Here is a 7068-nt window from a genome sequence, read left to right as displayed (position 1 = left end):
AAGAACTTAAAGTTCTCTCTTTAAATTTGATCTCTATGGTCTGGAAAATTTAGTTCGATGGTTTATATTTAGAATTTAGTTCATATAGTTTGATAAAACTTTCACAGATAGTCCTAATGGTGGGAATTATTTATGATGATTTTACTAAACTATAGAGATTATTTCAGAGATTTTATTAAACTATAAAGACTAGCTTCTAATTTTTAAACCTATAGAACCTAAATTCTTATTTTTTCCAAACCATAGAGATCAAATTTATAATTGAACCTAAAATGTATTCGGTGTTAAACCATCAACTTAAGGTGTTTTTATATATGTTAATTTAAATTATAGTTGATGTAAGATTTGTAATTTAGTGGTTTCATTCATCAATTTATCACAAAGATTGGGTTATTTAATTAACAACCCAATCAACTTATCTGAAAACGTCAGCCAAACTCCCTATAGGGAGAACTAATTCTTTATATGAAGAATTAATTCTTAAATTAACTAATTAAGGGTGATGAGATACATTCCATATATACTACCTAGTTAATCGTATTAAGCACAAGGATTCATTAGAATGATTAATTAAACTAATTAAGTTTAATTTTATCGTTTTCCTATTTCTAAGGCCCATTTGATTCAATAGGATGAACATGGAAAAACCTTACATTCGACTATAACCATACCTCGGCCTATTGCTAATCAAATTAAGCTTGAGTTCAATGACAATTATGAATTTTCAACATGTGCGTAGATAAAGTGAGCATACAAGCTAACCAATGCGTCAACTTACTCAATCAAGCATGTTCATGAATCAAAAAAAGAAAAAAATAGTAAATTAGAAAAACCCATAGCATTACATTCAAAATCTCACAAAAACCAAAGGGGTTGTTTGGGGCATTGACTTGAGCTCATATGTCTGGATTTTCTATGTCTATGGAGTTTATATGTTTATGGAGTTTATGTCTCTATTTGGAGTGTGTAGTTCTTTTGTTTGAATTAGAAATTTTGTGTTTAAGGTGCTGAGTTGAGTTAATGTCAGGGCTATCTAGTGTAATTTCTTCTAACATAAAGGGGTTGTTTGGAGTGTTGAATTTAGATATGATGTCTAAAGTTCATATGTATGTGGAATTCATGTCTGTGGAGTTCATATATCTATGTTTGGAGTGCGAAGTTATTTGATTTGAGTTCATATGTTTGTCTTTAGAGTGTAGAGATAAGTTCATATGTTCGAGATATCTGGTGCATTTTTTTTCTAACTCTAAATAATTTGTTTATTCCTAATTTTTCTCCCATGAATTTTTTCTTATTCTTCTTAATTCTACTTTCAATTTCTCTAAATTTGGAGGTTCAGAGAACAAATCCCCATTTTCATTAATTCTTGCCAAAAAATGTTTCAGGAAAAAAGTCTCTATTTTATGGGAGTTTTTTCTTTTTGTTACATACATTTCGAAAACATACATACTTTTTCAAATATTCTTAACACTTATTTAATATGTGAATTCAAATAAATAAAAATATATTTTACAATTTTTTTACATATAAATATTGCATTTAACGTAAACAAAATACTATATGATCAACAACCCTACAACAAACTTTAACAGTCATCGGTCTTAAAATAGTTGGAGGTGGTTGGCAAAGTTGATTACCAAAGATGATTTTTGCCGGAGTTTGTAGTCGGAGGTGGTTGTCAAAGCTTGAAGTTGGTACATGAAGGTGGCATTAGAGTTGGCCATTGGAGTTTGTTGTTTGAGGTGGTTGTCAGAGCTCGGAGTTGGCCGTCGAAATTGGTCGCATGAAGAAGGTTGTCGAAGTTATTCATCGAAGATGATTTTTGTCGGAGTTTATAGTCGAAGGTGATCGTCGGATCTTAGATTTGGTAACACGAAGGTGGTTTTCGGAGTTGGTCTTCCGAGTTTGTTGTCGATGGTGGTTTCCAGAGCCCAAAATTGGTCGTTGGAGTTTTCGGGCCGGAGTTGTCATTGAAGGTGGTTGCTGGAGCTCGCAGTTGGTTTCCAGAGTATAGCAATAGTAGTTGCCAATAGTGACCGACGGGTAAAGTCATTGATAACATTGGAAAAAATGAAAGTTATGGTGAAATGGGGTGAGTTGGTAAAATATACCAACTCAACTTCTCCAATATTTAAAGTTGGTGAGCCAAACATTGAGTTGGTATATTTTACCAATCCAACTTAACTCATGTTTGTGAGCCAAACACCTCCAAATAGTCTGTTTTTATGGTGATTGTTTTTGTTTGGTGGGTTGCATTTTGTTTCATTGAGGTTTTTTTAAGGTACACATGTATTGTTCGGAGTTTTAAGTATTGAGTTTTAGGGTTTACTTTTGGATCTTGTATTTTAATTTTTTTTTAATTAAGCAATCATTTTATAAATTTGTATATGTGAAGTTTTAGTTAAATTAGACAAAATTATATTGGATTCATTGAAACAAAACAAATTTGGATTTATACTGTAAGTGGAATATCTTCAAAATGTAATTATACTATAAGGAACTTATTAATGGTTATGTTACATGTTTGACACAAAAAATGACCACAATCTCCGACCCGCTTATAAGGTACAAAAAAAATTATATATGGCCAACAAATGGTCAAGTCCACCTACACAAAAATGTTACATTAAATGTTCATCAAAATCTTCTATGTAATAGATATGTTCGACAACTTCCTTTCACCTCTAAAACTCTCATGCATACATATCTTTTTGTCATGATACAAGCCTCTATTTGGATTAACTAAAAAAATGTTTTTCAAAAAGTCATTTTCATTTAAACGCTTTTGACATGTGTTTGACAACTCTTTCTCAAAATTGTTTTTATATACAAGTATGTTTGGTTTGTTATATGTTAAAAGTATTTTTATTATTTTCAAATTACTATAAAATACTATGAAGTATTAATTTAAAATAATGGTCATCGGGGTTGGTAGAGGTGGCTACTAACGGAGGTTGCTGAAGTTGGCTGCCGACAGTCATGGTCAAATGTGGTTGGAGTGGTTGCCAGTCGGTTTTATTCATATGTTATTTCTCTTCTACTGTTTTTTATTTTTTTCAATATAGTACTAAGTAGACACATGTATGGTTCCTTTTTTAATGTGTGTTTCAATGTCATGCCGAGCGGTCGACGTCCCTCCCTAAGGATTTCCTTTAAGGTGAAAACTTTTGAGTTGCCACCAACCATTTTAAGGTATGATTGGTCACCCATTAAAAATAAAAATAATCTATTTTTCCAAAGATAGAGGTCGTTGAGTGTATGGAAGGTATTAGCACCCTACAACACCTATTTTAAAAAGACGTTTTACTCTATGATCCAAAATTGTAATGAAAATTAACAAAATGAAAACTTATAAGAATTGACAAGTCATACAATTCCCAGGTAGAGGTGTTCCCTTATGATCAACTTAAGTACCTCAGCCTAGACAGAATTATTACTTTAGCCAATTATGTTTAAAATATAAGAATTGGTAAGTTTAAATAAAAGGAAATGTTTCACCAAGTTTCACTAAGTTATAGTGTGTAACCCGAAGGTCCACAAATCAACCATAGACATGAACCCGAAGGAACATGAACCAGTCATAGTGTGTAACTCGGATGTCCAAAAATCAATCATAGACATGAACCTGAAGGAATATGAATCAATTATAGTGTGTAACTCGAATGTCCACAAATCAATCATAGTGTGCATATATACAGTCATATATGTACACCTGCCTAGATAAGAGAAACTAACAGGAACCCTATAATTTAACATACATCTATTTTCATATAACTCATGTGTTATATTTTATAATCATTTATTTTAGGGGCATAATTTCATATATATACTCAGTCAACAATACAATCATCGTAGACAAAACAGCCCAATCAAATTAGTAAATGCCATCAAGTCATGTAGTTCAATCAGTCATAGACTATCAATGTAAACAATCTAGAATAATCAATCAAATCAGTCTGAACAGTCTCAAGAAATAGTTCAAGTATTCTTAAGTAAACAGTCCATGTGGCAAGGACGACTGGTTCGAAGGCGAACTAGTAGAAAGACACTTACCTCAAGTTTTAGCCAATACAAGTACAAACAACCTTAACTTTTATTTGCCCAAAAGGTCACGAACCAAGTCCTAAGTGATAAACCAAAAATTAAGATTTCCAAAATAAACTCAAAATTCCAAATCACCCAATTTAATTGTTATAGTATAAGGGTGAATGATAGCATGTTTTCTTGGTTATTACACGTTATATAAAAGTTATGTATAGTAATGACTGGACTTTGCATGAAGCATGACACATAGGTTATTTTATAAATGTTATAAACACCTTGTTGTGCGCAATGGTTTTTTTTAGTTGTTTCTTTTTAAAATTTAAAGATAAATTAGAACTAAAAAGAAATAAGAAAGCATGCATGCTCACTTAGGTTTAATTCATGGTTTTAAAATGTTTAAAACTTGGATCACATAGACCTAAGATCACGGTTCTAATATGATTAGCAACCATAAGGCTTTAATCTTTTTCATCAGTTTAATAGGATTAAATTGACTAATAAAAGGTTAAAGTGTATGAAATCTATCTATAAGGGACCTTTTGTTGAAGGCGGGTTCTGTCTAGGCTGGGGTATTTAAATTGACAGAAACGTAACACCCCTACCTAGGAACTTACCTGAAAAGGTGAATTAGATAGTTTGATACATGCATGCAAGTTAAGGACAGTCTATTAAAATGTTTAAATGTGACTACTTGAACTTGTTCATTTTTCATAGACAAACGTTGTTTATGAGTAGAGTATTAAAAAGACGACTTAGAATAAAATCAGTAGCCGGATTGTCTAGGTTAATGAACCCCTAGGTAGATCATTCAATGGGAGGTGTTTGGGGCATAAGATGCTTCACTTAAACCTTTCACGTCTCTCCTAAATAGTCCACACCGTGAGATCTACCCTCGGCCTCGAGGCACCTTTGGCGTGTCCCTCTAACAGATGGTTTTTGGGTAGGTCAATATCAAGGTGGATGGAGAGAGTGTTCATAGTAAGTGGGAGTGGGAAGTGCAACAACATATCCCTCGGTCTCCCCCGTTGGGTTGAATAAAGTTATTGCGCATCACCTCGAGGCACCTTAGGAGTGTCCCCCTAAAGGATGGCAGTTTTGTGCGTTTCCTTATTTGATCTCCTATAAGACGATAAGGTAACTTAGTCTCTTGTCCTAATCTACTTCTTCCTTACGGTAGGCTCATTAGGGCAGGACTTTGACACCGAAAACGAGGGGTCACACTTACGCGAAATTGTTAAAGGTTAACAGTTCTGGACCGAAAAATGTGGTTGTTAGGTTCAGTTCCAAAAGTTGGTTCTGCCTAATGGTTGAGAATGTCTCATCCCAGCAAAGGGTCATCTGATCACCCTACCGGTGACGTTTGTCCTAACTCACTGGGCATCATTACAAAATAGAAGTCTTTAACTTAGGGTACTTGAAACTATTTTGCAAAAATGATTGGTTTAACGTGGTTTAGCAAAAATCTAATAAAGTCTTGTTCGTACTTTCAGCAACAACTTTTTCAAAATGGCTACAGACACATTAGCTTTGCTAAGCGTCAAAAAATTAACTGGCGAAAATTTTGCTACATGGAAACATATGATCACGATGATCCTAATCATCAAGGATCTCATGTTTGCTCTTACAGAAGCCTGTCCTCCTATTATAGCTTCAAATGTCGCTCGAAACGTTTAGGAGGCATACGAGCGATGGACACGGGCAAATGAGAAGGCCCGAGCCTACATCTTGACAAGTCTTTCAGAAGTCTTGGCCAAGAAACATGAGCCTATGGTCTCAGCGCGTGAGATCATGGAGTCCCTGCGGGGATGTTTGGACAACTGTCTGAACAGCTTATATATAAGGCTCTTAAATACATATTCAACTCCAAAATGGAAGAAGGCACCTCTGTTCGTTAACATGTGCTTAACATGATGGTCCACTTCAATGTGGCAGAGTTGAATGGATCTGCCATCGATGAGGGTAGCCAGGTTAGCATAATCATGCATTCTTTGCCGGAGAGCTTCCTGCACTTTGTTAGCAATGTGATTCTTAACAAAGTGAAATATAACCTTACAACTCTCCTCAACAAGTTGTAGACCTGCCAATCTTTACTGAAAAGTAAGGAGAAGAAGAGGGTGAGGCAAATGTTGCTTCATCCTCCAGAATGTTTCGTAGAGGTTCGACCTCAAAAACGAAGTCTGCATCTTCTACTTCTAACTCTGCAAAGGGGAAAAAGAAAAATGGTGGTAAGGGAAAAGGGAAGGCGCCTGCTAACCCATTGCCTGTCGCCCTAAGGAGGCGTCCACCGATTGAAAAGGGAAAGTGTTTCCACTGCAATCAGAATGGACACTGGAAGAGGAACTGTCCTCGCTATTTGAAAGAGAGAAAGGCAACCAAGGTCGATAAAGGTAAATATGATTTACTAGTTCTTGAAACTTGTTTAGTGGAAAATAATGATTCTGCCTAGATAATTGATTCGGGTGCCACTAACCACATTTGTTCTTCTTTTCAAGAGATTAGATCTTGGGGACAGCTGGAGGCTGGTGAAATGATAATGTGAGTAGGCACTGGGCACGTCGTCTCAACTATAGTAGTGGAAGGGCTACAGTTAGCTTTACAGAATAGGTTATTAGTTTTGAATGATTTATATATTTTTCCCAAACTAAAGAGGAACCTAATTTCTGTAAAGTGTTTGCTGCAATGTAAATACATTATTAGTTTTAATGTAGATAAAGTGTTTATTCATAAAGATGGTGTTATTATTTGTACAGCAAATCATGAATCTAATTTATATGTGCTAAGGCCGTTAGCCATTAATTCCCTCCATAACACAAATTTTTTTAAAATTCCCGTAACTTAAACAAAACATCGATGTATTTCTCCAAAAGAAAATATCCATCTTTGGCATCTTCATTTAGGGCATATCAATCTCAATAGGATTGAGAGATTGGTGAAGAATGGACTTCTAAGTGAGTTAGAAGAAAATTCCTTACCAGTGTGTAAGTCTTGCCTTGAAGGTAAGATGACAAACGACCTTTTACTGGA

Source organism: Benincasa hispida, chromosome 9 (genome assembly GCF_027475165.1).
Source record: "Benincasa hispida cultivar pf3 chromosome 9, pf3_genome.v1.1, whole genome shotgun sequence".
Lineage (NCBI taxonomy): Eukaryota > Viridiplantae > Streptophyta > Magnoliopsida > Cucurbitales > Cucurbitaceae > Benincasa > Benincasa hispida.
The sequence above is the reverse complement of the archived record's forward strand: the minus strand, read 5'-3'. Positions refer to the sequence as shown.